Consider the following 17,422-nt stretch of genomic DNA (forward strand, 5'->3'; position numbering starts at 1 on the left):
TAAGTGCACAAGTCCCAGTTTGGGACCCATAGTTACCCGCAGAATTCCCGCTGAACCCTGCAGGTGCCTAAACTCATTCAGCACCCAAGTTTTTCAGAGTAAAAATTCCCTCTGCACCTAGGATTCTGCCCCTGGACCTGTGCACTGCTGCCTCCCTGTGGTTGTCCGGGCACCTATCTCCCACCTGACCCCTAGAGCAATTCACAAACCGGGGGAAAGATAGGAGTTCAGTTGCTTAAGTTGCTTGCAGGGCCTGACCCCGTAGGCATGGAGAGAAGCTGCTTACTAGATTGGGTTCCATTCAAAACCCAGGAGGAGGAAGAGTTGCCCACCTTATAATTTTCAGCCCAGTGCTTAGAGCACTCACCTGGGATGTGGGAGACCCACGTTCAGTTCTCCCCGCTATGCTGAAGAGGAAGAGTGCGCCACCACTGGTCTATAGGATATACTGATGTATGGCTCCCTCACTCTCTTCTGTTGAAGTCATTGTACTGAGGATAAATAATGAAAAATTGAAGCAGGGAGGCTGGCTGTGGGGTCTTCCATCTCCCAGGTGGTCTCATAACCACTGTGACCATACCCATTATGTCTCTCTTGGGCCCAGTGACTATTTTAGTATTTATCCACGGTGGAATAGTCATTGGGTGAGAGTGTCTGAGGTCAGCCCCCTGCTCCAGCCACTCTTTCATTATGCATTCACGGTGCAACAGCTTCAACAGGAGAGACTGAGGAATCCCCACATCGCAATATCCCGCAGCTGAGTGGCTAGAGAATGCTTGACGGAGACCCTTGTCCAAAGTCTCTCTCCCCCTCTGACAGAAAGGGGGGAATTCAACTTGAATCTCACACACTGAGAGGAGTGCTTGAACCACGGGGCTAAAAGTTATAAGATGAGCACTGACACCACTACCACCATCTCCTCCTCCATTTGGTGCGGAGCGAGGCGGGCGCCTAACTTAAGCCACACAAAGTCAGCTTCTCCCAAATGTGGGATGTCCTATCCAAAGCCAGAATGGACTGTGTAGTGAGTCAGAGTGGCCTCCCTCCAAGCCTGACAGTGAGGGACCACTACACACCCCTGGTGGGTGGAACCGAACCAGCCCCGCCCCTGCCGAAGTGCACAGGCAGGACAGGAAGTATAGAGAGGTCCCCACAGCTCAGTTGGGGCCAACTTAGGGAACGAGGCAGACATCTCAAGCCCTCTGCAGGACTCCAGACTAGGCCCCGAACCGTCCCACACCCTGCCACCGGACAAGAGGAGTTACTGGGACTGCCATCAGCCATCTGCCCAGAAGCCACTAAGGGTGTGTGGCCCATGAAGCCGTGCCAATGGACTGCAGTAGGAAGTAGCCCAGGAGAACCAGATGTTAGTCAGGTGTGTGCTGTCGCAGTACAAATCAGTGTGTTTCGGTGGGACCCACCCTCCACTGTTAGGGCCCTGGGCTGGGACTCCCTGCCACCTACCTCACCCCCAGGTTGGCTGCCTACTCACCCCAGGCTGGAAGACCTGTGTCTTGTCTGTGGCCTGCCCCAACCAGGAGGCTGTGGGCCCCTAGACTGTGATTGCTGTCTGCTCCAGCCCGAAGGCTGACGCTAAAGACTGCTTGCTGCTCTACCCCGCCCAGAGGGTCAGAGCCTCAGACTAGTACTTGCTGTCTGCCCCAGCCAGGAGGCCTTTGGCAAAAGACTGCTCCTGTCTCTGCCCCGCTCAGAGGGCCAGAGCTATAAACGGTGAATTGCTGTCTGCCCCTGCCAAGAGGCTTGGGCTAGAGACTGCTTGGCCCCACCCAGAGAGCCGGAGCCTCTAGAGCATCAATTGGCTGTTTGCTGTCTGATGCGATAAGGCAGAGTGGCCTACCTCCAAGCCTGACAGTGAGGGACCACTACAGACTACATTACATTTGCACATCTGGTAATACTCATCCATCCAATATGGGCTAATATATCTCATGAAATGCTGGGGTTAGAAATGGGTCCTTGATTTTACAGATGAGCTGGGACTGCCCCTTTCTAATGGGATACAGCACTTGTTTCTAGCTTTGGAGATCATGAAATAGCAACTCTGAAGGGCTGGGAATTTCAAAACAGCATAAAGGATTTGTACACTTAGTTCCCATTAATTTAAATGGGAACTGGGCATCTAAATCTCTTGGGTGGCTTTGGAAATCTCAGACTAAACCTGCAACAATACTGTGTATTGGAAATAGAGCTGTTCACAAATTTACAGGTTTCAACAAAAATGAGGAGGGGGGAATTCAATGAACTATTTCACTGATAATTTCCTCCATTTTTTTTTGCCAGCTCTAGTATCGGTCAGAAATTACTGAACATTTCAAAATTTTGATGAGGAAAATTTACTATGGCTTTTTGGTGGAAACCACCTTTACTTTTATTAAAAAGCTACTTTGAAGACTGAAGTGGTTTCAGTTGAATTTTTAGCACAAAGGCAGCCTGGCTCTAGAAAGGAAGGATATTAATTTTAGGCCACAGTTTAACAACGTAGGAAAATAAAAGATATAAAAGACTGCAAAGTGACTGCAGGGGAGACTTATGAGTCAACATAGACCTCTCATCTTAGATATGTTTCTTCAAATGAAGACACAGAGAATATCAAAGGGGGTAACACCACAGATAAGGTGGCAAACACTACAGGCTGAGAAGGACTTTAGGGAGTTGATTATGGAGAAGATGAGGTCAGCAACACATGAGGAAGGAATGGATAAATTTGGGAATTTTATGGCAACAAATATATTGGAAAGTGCTAAACAAATAGTGGGTGAATCAAAAGGAAAAACCTTTATTCAAAAATAAACTTGGTGGTGGAGTGAAAAAGTACAAGAAGTGATAAAAGATAAGAGAAAAAAGTTTAAACTCTGGCAAAGGAGTAGGAGCAAAGGAGACCTGGGGGAATACAAGACAGTGAAGAAATTGGCCAGGAATGTAGTTGAGAAAGCAAAGGTCTTTGAAGAACTTTATGCTAGACTTGGAAGAAAGAAAGGGGAAAAAGATGCATATAGACTGGTGAAAGCATGGGACAGAAGTACTAAATATATAAAGGAAGTAAAGTTCATCAAACTGGTATTGTGTTGACTGATGAGTCGTATAAAAGATCAATGGAAAAGGTATTCTGAACTGCTTTTAAATGAAGAAAACCCAGGAGAGCAATGCAACTTCAAAGTGATTAATTTAGATCTAGTGGAGCCTATCACGCCAGATAAAGTGGCAAACGCTGTGAAAGAAAATGAAAAATAATAAGGTCCTAAGCTCAGATGGAATCCCTAAGAAAAAGCTTGGAATAGAAGGCATCCATCTCCTGAGATCCCTGTTCAATTCAATCATGAGGTGGGAAAAGATACCAAATGTGTCAAGGAAAAGTATCTTGGAGCCAATATACAAGGGAAAAGGTGATGCTGCTGGCAATGGTACAAATTATAGACGTATAAAGCTAATGAGTCATGCAATGAAATTGTGGAAGAGAGTCATCTATAAGAGACCAAGAAGGGAAGTAAATATTAGTGCAAATCAATATGGCTTCATGCCAGGAAGGAAGGTTGACAATAGATGCTGGTTTTGCCCTGAGGCAGCTAGTAGAAAAAATTAGCGAGAAAAGGAAAAATATTCACATGGTGTTGGTTGATCTGGAAAAGGTCTTTGACCAGGTTTCAAGAGAACTCATATGGTGGGGTCTGAGGGAGAACACGGAGCCAGAACTTTATGTGTGTCTCTTTCAAGCCATGTATATAGGTGCAACATTAATAGTCAGAACCTCTGGTGGTGAAACAGATGAACTATGGGTAAAAGGTCAGAGTGCACCAGAGATCAGCACCAAGCCCTTTCTGGTTTATCCTTGTTCTGAATACCCACGTACGGATGGAGGCAGCTTGGTACATGCTGTTTGCAGATGCTGTCATTCTATGCAGTGAGGGAAAATATAGTTTCGAAGAGGATCTTGATAAATGTGTTGGAGAGACATGGGCTCAAAATACACAAAGGAAAAACAGAGTATTATGATATGTAATTTCAATATTGTGAACACTGAAGAATTATCCTTGAAATTAGATGTGCAAACAATACCGAAAACGCAGTTTGAGGCATCTGGGTTCCAGAATCCAGGAAAATGGAGGATGAAATTAGAGCTGGGATAAAAAATTCCTGGCTCAAATGGAGAGAGATAAGTGGTGTGCTACATGACAGGAAGATACCATTAAGATTAAAAAAGAAAGTCTAGAAAACAGTGGTCTGTTCAGTTTTAATGTATGGTGCTGAGTGCTGGGCAACAAAGAAGAAATGTGAGCAAAAGATCTGTTCCACAGAAACGCAACAATTGAGAAGGATGAGTCGTGCAAGCAAGAAAGACCATGCGAGGAATGTGTGTATTAGAGACATGATCAAAGTAACACCCACAACTGAAAAAATGAGAGAGGGCAGGCTCAGATGGTCAGTCATGGAAAGCTCAGTCCTGACAACTAAGTGGATAAGAAAGTCCAATAGACAGAAGGAAAGTCCAACTCTGAAGGAAAAAGTCAGAGAGGCCGTCCCCAGAAGAAGTGGTGGGATGTCATAAAGGCAGATACATTAGCATGTAGTGCCATAGAGGATACGTTTCTGAGCAGAGCACTTTGGAGGGAGAGGGCTCGCAGAGTAGACCCCATTTGATGGGACTAACTCAAGGAAGAAGAAGAATATAACAAAGTAGATAAGCACTTGGCTGACTTTAAGCAAGTCAGTCCTGCTCACTCCAATGGGACTACTCACATGCTTAAAATGAACAAGTGCTAAATACTTTGCTGAATTGGAGCCATAGTAACCAAATCATATTATCATTTTAATTGCCTCAGCATTTTGAAAATAATCTTCCTGTAAAACATGGAAATCCATGACACTGTGGCATGATTTTCTCTTTTCCCCAGTCTAGGTCCCACCCTAAAAAGCAGCTAACCTGCAAAAACGTATTTCCATCCACACATCAGCCTGCCCTGCTGCTACAGTTGTAGACAGATGTTAAAGTGGCCAGGTCATACGTGAGCAGCAGGCTGATGAGCCCATTGCAATGGTACAGGAAGGGTGCCAGCTCGTAAGAGTTCTCATGTTGAAAGCCCTTTGTGCAAGGAGATATGGTTTATTTGCTGCTTTCAACTTCTTAGTGAAAAGGTGCATTCCCCTGTGGCAGCATCTTTGTCTACCCCTTGGACTGGTCTGTGCAGAGAATTATGACCTGTTTGCTCATTTGGCACCTGTACTGCTTGCACTGGAATCAATGAGAGCTTTATGATTGATTTCAATGAGGATCTAGTCTGTGATGCTGGACCTGATCTCCACGCTCTCCATCAATGCCTAAGATCCAGATCCTGCAGAAACTTATGCACATGCTTAGTTTTACACATTGTGAGTAGTGCTATTGATATTAATGTGGCTACTCCCAGTGCAAAACATTGAGCACATGTGCAAGTCTCTGTAGGATCGGTGCCTGAGTCAAGGAATCAGAATGAGGCCCATAGTGACAGGCAGTGTTTAGTTTTGTATGGTTCTCAAGCTGCTTCCCTACACAGTTTGAAATCAGGATTCTCCACCCTCATGGTGCACTGGTTTTGTTTTATACTTACATGAACAAGGATGTGTGAAGAATGCCTGGTGTGTATGCATAGTTATTTGGTTAACACTGTACTTAGGCTTGGAAGGATTCAGTTTTTATCTGTAAATGTCGATTGACTTCACCATGCACACACACTGATGAAAAAATATTTCCATCCATAATAATTGAAATTTACAGATAGGCAAAGTAAGAAAAGTGCTGCTTGAGAATTGATTAGGGTTTGATTTAAGGCCATTTACTTTGTGTATTTTGATGTATGATGTTGACAAATTAGTGTTTTAGCAGTTATAAAACTTTAACATTTTGAATCTCAGCATCTAGTGTCATCAAATAAGAATGGTAAAACCCATAATTTCGCACAACTATGAAAATTAAATTGATAAAAATTTTAAAAATGCTTAAAAGTGAAAAAAGACACGATCCATCAAAGTTATATAAAAAAATATCGAATTCTGCCCATCCTGACTTTACTATATAGATTGAGAAGCGGTGGCTGAGTTGTTAAGGTTCTTGACTACAGTTGTGAGTTGGATGATCTCACACTCAAAGGCTTTCTCCAGTTCATCAGCTGCAAAACAAGTGCCTGATCCATTAGGTTAGAGGCACAAGAGGTGGTCAGATGTGATGCTGTCCAAAACACTCCCTTGTGTGTCGATGGCTATGGAAACTGATGCACCCGTGTCAGCCTCGTGAACCATCTGTAGCTTGGAGCAAACTTTGACTTTGATATAAGGTGGGCATTTATAGGCCCTAGTTCAACAAAGTAGTTAAGCACATGCCTAACTTTAAGCATGTGAGTAGTCGCAGTAAAATCAATGGAATTACTCACATGCTTAAAGTTAGGTATGTGTTTAAATACCTTGCTGAATGGGGCCATAATTACCCCAAAACGGAATGCAATTAATTGCTGTTCTTATATACTAGGTTTCATTAACTGAAAATTTGATACTCACCTTGTAGAACCTTTCTCCGATGCATTTATCTAATCCACACACTTTATGATCCTTACAAAAAAACCCAGGCAGTCTCTAAACATCTGCCAATAAAGATTTACTAGTAGAGGTGCCATAGAAGTGAGGGCCCATACTTCTAAGATTTTGTTATTTTTACAATATACTGTATTATGCTTATAAGGGCCTTATAGTGGATGGCCATAAACCATGCTGAACAATTGTCAAAATAAGTGGAAAAAGTACATCTGGTGATGCATTAGTCTTGATTTTTACAGTATTTGCTAACTTGCTTGGTAATTCACAGTAGTCAATAATTTGTAACAGTCTTGTCATTAGTCTGAATTAGTAAGAGTCTCCTATTATATATTATTGGGTGCATTCACTTCTTGAGTGCCTCTGGCGGCTGCATGCAGTATTACAGGCCTTTTCCTGCTCCCGGCACCCCTGTAGGTTATCAGCCTCACTTATAGATTCATAGATACTAAGGTCAGAAGGGACCATTATGATCATCTAGTCTGACCTCCTGCACAACGCAGGCCACAGAATTTCACCCACCCACCCCTGCGAAAAACCTCTCACCTATGTCTGAGCTACTGAAGTCTTCAAATTGTGGTTTGAAGACTTCAAGGAGCAGAGAATCCTCCAGCAAGTGACCCGTGCCCCATGATACAGAGGAAGGCGAAAAACCTCCAGGGCCTCTTCCAATCCGCCCTGGAGGAAAATTCCTTCCCGACCCCAGATATGGCAATCAGCTAAACCCTGAGCATATGGGCAAGAGTCACCAGCCAGATACTACAGAAAATTCTTTCCTGGGTAACTCAGATCCCACCCCATCTAATATCCCATCACTGGCCATTGGGCCTATTTACCCTGAATATTTAATTACCAAAACCATGTTATCCCATCATACCATCTCCTTCATAAACTTATGAAGTTTAATCTTAAAGCCAGATAGATCTTTTGCCCCCACTGCTTCCCTTGGAAGGCTATTCCAAAACTTCACTCCTCTGATGGTTAGAAACCTTCGTCTAATTTCAAGTCTAAACTTCCTGGTGGCCAGTTTATATCCATTTGTTCTTGACAGGAGTGGCATAGCCGGGTCATACAATCAAAGTGAATCCCTTCAGGGGTAGCAAAACTGCAACAAACCTGTCTATCTGCCCTCACTAGGGTCTTCAGCCCCAGCTCTGGGCCCTTTAAATTCAGACCTCCACTTAGGCTTTCAAACGAGACTTGTGCACTTCTCCGGGCCAAGTCCTATATTTTTACCCATTCCTTCTAGATTTTAAGATCTCTGGGGCAGGAACTGGCTTGACATTGGAGTACAGAGCAGCACAGACTACACTGATCAGATTGGAGAGGTGATAAATAGGAGTAACATTTCTTTACATATATAAAACTCCCATTTCATTGACTATTTTGAAAGAGTAAGGCTGAGCGGGATTGGGCCTTTTAATAGGGTGCGTGCACACACATTCAACATATAAAATGCTCAGATTTAACTCACAAGGAGAGAAATCTCCAGCCATGTATGTTGCTTGGGGCATGATGTGTCCACTAGCCAGGTTTTTTTTAAAATGATCTAGAGATGATCACAATGGTCCCTTCTGGGTTTATATTCTGTGAATCTGTAACGCCAATTCAGTATCCAAAATAATGAGTTTAAATGGCAAAAACAAAGCTGCAGTCTCTACAGAGATACCCCATGGCATACAAAGACTCCAGCGCCAATGAATAATTGAAATTTGCTAGGGCTTCAGTGTCACTCCCTAATCTTAAATTATAGAATGATAGAAACGTAGGGCACGAAGGGACCTTGAGAGATCATCTAGTCCAGCCCCCTGTGCTGAGGACAGAACCGAGTAAACTTAGGCCATGCCTGACAGGTGTTTGTCCAACCTCTTGTTAAAAACCCCCAGTGACCCCACAATCTCCCTTGGAAGTCTATTCCAGAGCTTAATAAACCTTATTGTTAGAAAGTTTTTCCCTAATATCTACCCTACATCTCCCTTGCTGCAGATTAAGCTCTTTACTTTTTAACCTACCTTCAGTGGACATGGAGAACAATTGATCACCTTCCTCTTTAGAACAGCACCTTTAGCATATTTGAAGACTGTTATCAGGTCCCATCTCAGTCTTCTTTTCTCAAGGCTAAACATGACCACTTATTTTAACCTTTCTCCATACGTCAGGTTTTCAAAACCTTTTATCATTTCTGTTGCCCTCCTCTGGACTCTCTCCAATTTTTCCACATCTTGCCTAAAGTATGATGCCCAAACTGGACACAGTACTCCAGCTGAGGCCTCAACAGTGCCAAATAGAGAGGGACAATTACTTCATGTGTCTTATGTACAGCACTTCAGTTAATTGACCCCAGTGTATTAGAGTTTTTTGCAACTGTATCATATTGTTGGCTCCTATTTAATTTATGATATACTATAACCTCCCGATCCTTTTCAGCAGTTATTCCCCATTTTGGAGTTCTGCCTTTGATTTTTCCTTCTCAAGGGTAGTACTTTGCACTTGTTTTTACTGAATTTCATTTTTATTGCTTTCAGACCAATTTTCCAATTTGTCAACATCTTTTTGTTTCTAACCCTGTCCCCCAAAGAGCTTGCAGCCCCTCCCAGCTTGGTCTCATTTGCAAATTTTATAAGCAATAATCTCCCCTCCAATATCCAAGTCATTCAAGAAAATGTTGAATAATAGCAGACCCAGGGCAGGCCCTTGCAGGTCCCCACAAGATACACCCTCAGTGTTTGATAGTGAACCACTGACCATGGTTTTTGGCCAGCTGTGTACCCACCTTATAATAATTTCATCTAGACCAGTGGTTCTCAAACTTTTGTATTGGTGACCCCTTTCACACAGCAAGCCTCTGACTGCGACCCCCACCCCCATAAATTAAAACCACCTTTTTTATATTTAGCACTATTATAAATGCTGGAGGCAAAGCGGGGCTTGGGGTGGAGGCTGACAGCTCGCGACCTCCCTGAGGGGTCATGACTCCCAGTTTGAAAACCCCTGATCTAGACCACATTCCCTAGTTTGCTTATGAGAATGTCATATGGGACATACAAATCAAGACATAGCACATCTACTGCTTTCCCCTGTTCACTGGGCCCGTAACCTTGTAAAAGAAAGAAATTAGCTTGGTTTGGCATGATTTGTTCTTGACACATCCATGTTGGTTATTGCTTACTACCCTATTTTCCTCTAAGTGCTTACAAATTGAATATTTAATAGTATTTTTCCAGTATCTTTCTAGGTATTAAAGTTACGCTGACTGGTCTATAATTCCTGAGGTCCTCTTTGTTCTCCTTTTTAAAGACAGATGCTATGTTTGCCCTTCTCCAGTCCTCTAGGACCTCACCCGTCTTCCATGAGTTCTCAAAGACAACTACTAATAGTTTCAAGATTTCTTTGCTTAGTTCCTTAAGAACCCTAGGGTTAATATCATCAGACCCTGCCGACTTGAATACATCTAACTTATCTAAACTCTTTAACCTATTCTGGCTTGTGTTCCTTCACCTGTGTTGTTAATATTGTGTTGAGTATCTGGTCACCATTAACCTTTTTTCCCCCAATCAAAATAGGAATTAAACACCTCAGCTTTCTCAATGTCATCCATTATTAGCTGTTCTTCCCCACTAAGTAGTGGACCTACACCAGCCTTCATCTTTCTCTTGCTCGTAATGCATTTATAGAACCTCTTTGTATTGCCTTTTATATCCCTTGCTACTTGTAACTCATTTTGTACCTTAGCCTTTCTGCTTTTGTCCCCATATGCTTGAACTATTTTTTTTGTACTCATGCTTAGTAATGTGTCCATGTTTTCACTTTTTGTAGGACTTCTTTTTGATTTTCAGGTCATTAAAAAGTTCTTGATGTAAGCATATTGGCCTCTTAGGCTCTGTCTACACTGCAGTTAAAAACCCGTGGCTGGCCCAAGCCAGCTGACTCAGGCGCATAGGGCTCGGGCTAAGGGGCTCTTTAATTGTGGTGCCCCTTAGCCAGAATCCTGCAAGCCAGACTCAGCTGGCATGGGCTAGCTGCAGGTGTCTAATTGCAGTGGAGACACACCCTTACTGTTCTTCCTTTCTTTGCTTTGCACTGGGATAGCTTTCCATTATGCCTTAAATATGGTCTCTTTGAGAAATTGCCAGTTCGCCTGAACTGCTTTTTCCCTTCGATTTTCTTCCCATGGGACATTACCTACCAGTTCTCTGAGCTGTTAAAGTCTGCCAACATGAATACATCTAATTATCTAAATAGTCCTTCACCTGTTCTTTTATGTGCTTTCCTGAAAGAAAAAGGAATACTAGAGAGAAGGCGTCCTACATAAGCCAGTGATATTGGGTCTGGAACTGCGGAATGAAATAAGAGTTGCTGTTCTGACTGCATATGGTTATGTTCTAATCTCAGCCGTCAAGCCCTGATCAAAAAGAAAAAGGAATTGATGAATCTCAGATGGGAAATGCTTATTATCACCATCATCATTATAATCAAGGATAAGATATAACTACATGCAACATGTCTGTGAGCCTAGTGACATACATGGCAGCACTTTAAATGGACATTAAACCTCCTGAGGATATATCAGCTCATGGTTATTAACTGTTATTTATTAATTAATATAATGTCAAATTAACCTTGCGCTGAAATATTTTCCAATGGATTTAATGTCAAATTAAATCACTAATCAGCAACACAGGCACCAGGTAGCAACGTATTATCACTGATTACTAAGATAAAATATTTTCCCAGCTGAGATTCATAAATTCCTTTTTCTTTGCAATCAATTTGTTATAAAAAAAAGTCTAGAAGAAGAAGAAACTGCAGCAGCGGCAGTATAGGACACAATAAAAGCAGAATCTATTGTGTTGGTATATTCACACAGAAACTTTAAGATGCCTCACTACCATCACGAGACCCCTTTTGTCCCCACGTTTCCTCTCCCCTTTAAGGCTGCGGGATCCCCCCCTTAGGGAGCAGGCCCTGGACACAGGAAGCATCAGGCAAGGCGCTACGCTACCATATGGCTGTGCAGCCCACCAGGAGGGAAGCTGCCTGCCTGAAAAGCCGTCGGCTCCGGGGCTCGCAGAGGGGGCTGGGGGCCAAGCCTGTCACGGGGGCCATGTGTCCAGCTGACTGCGGGGAGGAGCGGACGGGGCTGCCGGTCGATGGGAGGGAAGATGGGTTAACGGAGGAGGGTTAACGGCGACTCTCCTTGCGCCGCATGGAGCCCGCAACCCGGGGGAAGGCCCCAGGAAGAGATCCCGGAGCTCGGGCCGGCCTGGGCTGAGCGAGAGGGCCCCGGAGCGCGGCGCCCTGGCTCGGCTGGAGGCGGACACGTGCTGCGGGCGCAGCCGGAGCTCCGAGCAGCCTCCTGGCCTGGGCAAGCTGGCGCTGTCCGCTCGGAGAAAACCCGCGATCCCTGATGCCCTCGGGGCCTTTGGAGCCCGGGCCGCGGCTTTGCAATCCTGGTCCGCGCTGCAGGGCACCCCCCGGACCGCCCTGGGGCGCGCGGCGCGTTATATGGAGAAGGAGCCGGTGCCTGCAGCTCTAGCGTTAATGTCCTGCGCAGATTTCTGCCGGGTGTGAGGAAACCATCCGCTGCCAAGAGCTAGGGGGAAAGGGGCCGGTGGCGTGAAACCTGGCCAGCAAACAAACGGCGGCGACTATTTGCTTTAAAAGCCCCAACGCTGGGGTTGGGTTGCTATGGAACAACATAACCACAAGATGCAAACGAATCCGACGGGATCTTAATTTGGGCGATTTAAATTATAAACTGCTGATGCAGGGAAGAGGGTTTCATTGAGTAACTTTCAGAGAGAAAAACATATAGCAAATGAATTATATATATATATATATATATTCATTTGTGTATATATATATATATAGAGAGAGAGAGATCTAATTGATTAGTTTTCAGAGGGATATACCATTAAAAATACACTGATATATATTTATATTCAGAAAGGGAAATTCAGTCAGCTAGAGAGAGGGATCGGGCGGATGGATAGATAGATAATTCTGCCTGATACAGAAGGCTGAATTTCCATCGGTGGATCTATTTAATGTTTTCCTTAATTCGTTAAAGGCTCTGAGGACACGGCATGCCCGCTAAGCAGAAAGTGTTTGTGGAATCGCTTGCAAGGGAAGAATTTACTACGTAAGAAAAGTGTTTGTCATGTCACGGCAGCGTTTTCTTTTGAACCGGGGGGATTCTTTTAACCTCTTTCTTTCTTGTCGCCGTGCGCGAAGCGGGGATTGATCAAAACGGCCCTATTTGATAATTTGAAATCTCGCCCCTGTTTTGGTGGTGGTTTGTTTTTTTTTTTAAGTTGTGCAAACTGCAACGCCTGCCGCAGAGCCCGTGAGGCCATGGTGCGTGCCCTCCGATGGGTTTCTTCCCCCCTTTCTCGTGAATCTCGGGAAAGAAATAGCGAATTGTGCACTTAAAACTGAGTACTTTTTCTCAGGCTCGCCTTCAAACACTTGTTGCCCTTGCCTGCACAGGGGTATGGGGACGGGGCGAAACCTGCTGCATTTTTTCCAGTTGTGCCCGCTCCCGCTCCCCGGAAAAAGTTCGCATCATTCATCTGCCTTGCAAAAATTCCTCTGTGGGGAGGAAACAATGGGTGATAGCATAAGATAGCTCTACGGGTTCCTTTTATCCATGACCATCCTTGCATCTGGCTTTTTGGTAACCGCCCTTGCTCATGTCTACCCGAGAGAGGCTGTAAAAGAATCTCCCCTGTCTAGACCAGACTGGGCTTTTGGGGCGGTTGCAAACCGAAAACTCTCACTTCGAGCTAAATTTCACCGTTGCCTCTCAGCCTTTCAGAACCTTTTCCTAAAGGTACCGGTTCAGACCTCTCCGGAATTAGATCCAACGTGAAACCCATTGATCTCGCTCCAGTCCATTTCTTCTCTCTAACGGGAGCTGCTGCCTACTCGGTCCGTTTTCAGGGCTAAATATGATTCCCCACAGGAGCCTGTACACGGGGTTATATCACCCCTCCCCCCCCACACACAGCGACACACAAAGTATTAAAAAGAAGCCTGAAAATCTGAACATTGTAAAGCGGCGTCTAGGGGAGTTCTGCCTCCGCGGAAACTCTCCTGAAGTTAACGGGATCCGATTCTGCTCCCAGTAAAGTCAATGAGTTTTGCCAGGCTATGAAGTGCAGAAAACGACGGCCCTGCCGAGAGATATGGAAGTTTGATCGCTCTCAGAGTTTAAGGGCAAATGAATATGTTCTACTGCTCTGATACTGTGATCATTTTGTGGGGACTCAATTTTAGATCCTGCCCCTGTCACCTCGGATTTGAGGCCAGGGTGCGTCGGAGGTGAAAGGAGTGGAAAGGGTGGGGAGGGGGAACTCGATGTAATGTATTTAAATCGCAACTTTTAATAAAATCTACACTATTTCAAAAGTCAAATAACTTTCAATGTTTGCATTCTTTACAGCTTTTTTCTTCTATTTTTAGCAATAAACTATTATTTTCACATCTGTTTGCAAACTATATTTCTTTTTATTTTTAGGGGAGGAGAACACGATAAAAATTTCCCCTCTAAAAAAAAATAATTTTAAAGTTTTTTTTTCTCCCCCAAGTAATTGTAAGTTTTATGGAAATCCAAAGAAGACCCCAGTTTGAAATAATCAGGAGCGATTTATTCCTATAGAGTGACAGTTCTTTTGAACAGTAACCGAATGGCATTTTCTGTCTTTCTGAAAGCTTTTCTTCCAGATTTTGTTCAGATTAGGCTGGGGAGATGAATGCAGGCATTATCCAGCCCAGTAGCTATTCTGAAATGCCAAATTAATTACCAAGGGCTGAATCAAGGCGATGGGGACTGGAAAGAGGGGCGGCGAGGTAGGGGGAACAGTTTTAGGTGTGAAAATATCGGTGTAATATCTTAAATGCAGATAATAGATTGAAAACGCGGACATTCTGACTGGGGTGATAGTGGGGAAAGGGTAGGAATTCTGTTTGGTTCGGCATTGCGGGGGAATTCTCTAAAACCCAGGCCCCTCCAGCCACTTGGTGACTTGCTTTAAATTATTGTTTCCTGTCGCTCAGAAATCAACACACTTTTATAAAGCAGCGATGACCTTTCAGATTTCAGGTGGAAAATGATGTCAGAGGGAAATAACATCGGCTTGCACTAATAACTTAGTGAACACGATTAGCAGTGGGGTGGGGGTGAGGAGTTAGAAGGAGTTTGATAAATTGTTTTTGGCAACAAAAAGAGAGGAAAAAGAGAGGAAAAAAGAGTTGAAAGAAAGGGGGTAAAGACACCAAACTTCAAACTCAAGGACACTGAATCTCATGACCCAGATATTCACCAGGCTTTGCTTTTATGTCCTCCAGGGCCAGGAGGAGTTTATGCCTGACTTTCCAAACCCGTCGTTTATTTTGTCTCCTTTCTCACAATAGTAAACAAGCCCCCACGAAAAGACACGGGACTTTTTCTGCCTGAACGATACAAACAATTGTCTAGACCCCAGTCTGCATGGAAAACGATAGAGCGGACACACAGATACACACGCACAAAGTTTAGCCCACAGGAGAGTCAAACAAGAGAAAGCAGAACGAGAAGCAGGAGCACTGTCATCCTATTATACATCAAATAAAAGGCACTGGATCTCCTCCAGGCAGACTGCAGCCGGCTCTTACCTTCTGAGAGACAGCCCAGTGCTGGAGGAAGTATTAGTGTATTCCGCTATTTAGGTCTCACAATCAGGGAATGATCAAGAGTTTGGGGAGCACGTCCCCTTTAAGATGCTCTTCCAAAATAGCCCACCACGTGGTGTCTAGCCGACTCTCCTCCTTGCAAAGCAGTCCTCTACCTGCAGAGAAGCCCCCAGAGCTGCAAAGGAGACACAGTGAGCTAAGGAGTGGGAACAAGGCTCTGAATGGGCAGGCTGTGTCGCTGAAATTTGTACCATGTCTGCTGTGGCATTTTGCCTTCGGCTGAGCCATTGGGGAGGGAGACTGTTAGGGATTTCATGCTTCTGTGAGCTCCAAAGGGCTAAATCAGGGAACCCTTGCACATCCAAAAAATGATCAACCAGTTGATTCTCTTGGGCCAGTTTTGTTTTCAATGAAAAGATAAAGGAGGAGGGAGGGAGAGTGTGCGTGTGTGTGGGGGGGTGTTGTTCCAAAAACTTCCCAGCGCACAAACATACCTGGCATGGTTTGCATTGCCCAGTGCCGAAGGTTACAAAAATACCACAGAGAATGGGTGGAAGAATAGAATGCATGATTTAAAACTCTCCTCACAGGAACCAGGAATGCTGAGTGCTTTCAACTTAGCAAGCGCAGGAAAAGGCTGGAAACTTGGACTGGGGGGATAGGGACAGAAAAATAACTGTGTGTGGGGGGGGGGCGGAATTATACTCCTTAGAAGTTGCACAGTAGCAAATTTGCAGGAATGTGTTGACATTTCCATTTGCAATTAGCAAACAGGGAAGGTTTGGTACATAAGGTGTTTAAAGGCTCCAGATCCCACTAGGAATCTAAAGAGGGATAACAGGGAAAATTAGAAAAGGAATTCTGGCTAGCAGAAATTTTCTCTGTTGCCTTTATACACCATGTCTGTGTTGTTACTAACATAAATATATTTCAGCTCACAGTTACATTTTATTAGTAGTATTATGGCAGTGCCTAGAAGCCCGGACTGATCAGGGTCCTGTTTTGCTGGGTGCTGAAAGGACTGAAAACTTGGAAAGCACCTGAACCAGACGGGGTGCATGTATTCTGGCTGAAACACCTAACAACAGTCCATGACTGTTTACTTGAACAACTTAATAAAATGTTTGAAGAATGGGTGCCCAAGATAGAGGGTGACAGGGAGAATCATCCTCATACAAAAAAGGAAAGAAGGCTGCAGTGATCCTGTGAATTATAGACTAATCATGCGTTCACCAACTATGTGGAAACTTCTACCAGCAATTCTGGCAAAGAAGATCCAGACAGTGCTAGCTCATAATGGAATGCTGCTTCCTGAACAAAAAGTCTGCATAGTAAACATGAGAAGGACAAAAGAGTGCCTCAGGCTGAACACAAGGATCACAGAAGATGCAAAACAAAAAAAATAAAAAGGTAGAGATGATGTGGCTAGACTACCAAAAAGCATAGGACAGCATCCCACTTTTGTGGATTGTCGTGACATTGAAATGCACAAGGTTGATCAAAAGATCATTTCCTTTCTGCAACAATCTATGGTTAACTGGAACATATGACTCTAACTGGAAGGGATTCTCATTGATGAGGTCCAAATTAAAAGCAGAATCTTTCAAGGGGATTCCTTATCACCAATGTTGTGATGCTGCTATTGACATCCATGCTCTGTGAGATAAACTGTGGTTATCATATCAGCAAAGAACAACCAACCAGTTAACCATTTGCTATACGTGGATGATCTGAACATATATGTATGATTACAAAAGGAGATGCAGAGATAGATAAGGTATAGAAAATTTTGGTGAAGATAGAAGGCATAATTATGTGTTGGTGTCTGTAAAGAGGGGTAAATTGGTACCATAAGATGGCATATAAGTTAACAAAGATACTATCCAAGATATTTCTGAGCATGGCCCCTCCAAATACCTTGGAATCAGGGAATTATTGGAGTTACTACATAAGGAAGTCAAAGAAGAAGTGAGGAAAGAATATTACAGATGAATAAGAACTACTCTAAGGACAAAACTCAACACGAAGAATTTCATCCAAACCATAAATATACATGTGATACCAGTACAGTGGTACACTGACAGAATGATAAAGTGGAATCAAGAGGAGAAGAAAAATTTGACATGCAAACAAAAAAGCTCCTGGCAATGCAGAGAGCAACAAATATCAA

The 17,422-nt window shown here is 43.9% G+C and overlaps 1 protein-coding gene across 4 annotated transcripts in view; it reads right to left on the bottom strand.

The window, feature by feature from the left end:
• The window catches only part of NTN1 (netrin 1), a 280,603-nt gene extending 265,032 nt beyond the window's left edge, over nucleotides 1-15,571 (bottom strand). For 2 of the 4 annotated variants that reach the window (XM_075119363.1, XM_075119362.1), the window contains exon 1: nucleotides 15,235-15,559. The gene's annotated coding sequence lies outside the window, so the exon portion shown is untranslated. Of the gene's footprint in view, nucleotides 1-15,234 lie in introns of all 4 variants that reach the window. The other 2 variants (XM_075119364.1, XM_048817474.2) reach the window with 2 other exon arrangements.
• Between the last annotated feature and the right edge of the window lie 1,851 nt (nucleotides 15,572-17,422).

The sequence above is a fragment of the Caretta caretta genome, chromosome 14, assembly GCF_965140235.1.
Source record: "Caretta caretta isolate rCarCar2 chromosome 14, rCarCar1.hap1, whole genome shotgun sequence".
Classification (NCBI taxonomy): domain Eukaryota; kingdom Metazoa; phylum Chordata; order Testudines; family Cheloniidae; genus Caretta; species Caretta caretta.